The following is a 1657-nucleotide window of genomic DNA, read 5'->3' on the forward strand; positions in this document are numbered from 1 at the left end:
ACAAACACAACATGTATACATGCTTCTTATGGCTTGCTGGGGTTTAGGGTTTAGTGGAGTTTAGGGTTTATTCGGGTTTAGGGTTTATTCGGGTTTAGGGTTTGCCGGTGAATAGGGTTTACTGGGGTCTAGGGTTTGCTGGAATCTACGGATCACTGCGATCTAGGGTTTACTAGGGTTTAGCGTTACTAGGGTTTAGGGTTTAGGGTTTAGGGTTTATGGGGGTTTAGGGTTTACCTGAGGTTCTACAGCAGAGAAAGGCTGCTGATGAGCCTCAATAAAAAACTGCAAAGACCGCGGAGCAGCAGCGAGGGCATCGGCACTCTGTGAGGCAGCAGCAGAACCACAATACACCGTAAACCCTAAACCCTAAACCCTAAACCCTAAACCTTAAACCCTAAACCCTAAACCCTAAACCCTAAACCCTTGAGAGAAAAGAAGGAAGAGGAGAACAAGCTGACTAGTACTTCATCACTGCGACTAAATGGCAAACCCTCGTATGCAAAACGGTGGAACCCCCCACAAGGGTTTAGGGTTTAGGGTTTAGGGTTTAGGGTTTAGGGTTTGAGTTTATACCTCTAACAAGAAAGTGAAGGAGATGCGCCGCAGCTGGTTGGCCCTACAGAGGGGGCTCTGCTCCCCCAGCTGTATGTACACCTCAAGCAGCTTCAGCCAGGCCGCAGTGTGCTGCATGCAGAGACCCCCTCAACACAACAATTTGTTTTACTGCGGCTCTACTGTACACCCCACTGAGGTGCAAACATAGCTAGCTAGCTAGCTAGCTAGCTAGTTCAGTACATGGCTAGCTAGCTAGTCATCTAACTCCACACACGGCTAGCTGGCTAGCAGGCTAGTTCAACCCGTGGTTACCTAGCTAGCTAGCTAGCTAGCTAGATAGCTAGCTAGATAGCTAGCTAGCTACATAGCTGGCTAGCTGGGTAGCTAGCTGGGTAGCTAGCTGGCTAGCTGGCTAGCTAACTGGGTAGCTAGCTGGCTAGCTGGCTAGCTAGCTGGGTGGATAGCTAGCTAGCTTTCTAGCTGGCTAGCTAGCTAGCTAGTTAGCGATACCTCTCTCGCCTGCCCAGAGAGGGCGACGCCGTCCAAGAGGTTAACGAGCTGCTGGCCAGTGAAGCCTCGCTGCAACACAGACACTCTAAACCCCAAACCCTAAACCCTAAACCCTAAACCCTAAACCCTAAATTTACTTTTGTTGCTGCACGCATCTCTTATTTGTTTAATTTTCATCAGCACCGCCACTAGCAACAACACCACCATATCTGTCGCCAGCACCTTGCTGCCCAAACCCTAAACCCTAAACCCTAAACCCTAAACCCTAAACCCTAAACCCTAAACCCTAAACCCTAAAACTTTAACCTGTAGGTATAGAGCTTGGTTGAGGAGAGCGTTGAGGGTTTGGGGTTTTAGTGCGGCAGCCTTGGCGGCCCCGAGGGCCCCCAATGCAATTTCACAGGGGGAGAGAGACTTTTGTTTTGTCTATAGAAAATATAAAAATATAAAAACAAAATAAATAAATAAATATATAAATAAATAAATAAATAAATAAATAAATATACATAATATCTATTGGTAGATACAGCATCAATGCGGTAATGTAGGAAGGGATAACAATACAAGCAGTATATATATATATATATAT

This window comes from Eimeria mitis, genomic scaffold (genome assembly GCF_000499745.2).
Source record: "Eimeria mitis Houghton genomic scaffold, Emh_scaff3237, whole genome shotgun sequence".
Lineage (NCBI taxonomy): Eukaryota > Apicomplexa > Conoidasida > Eucoccidiorida > Eimeriidae > Eimeria > Eimeria mitis.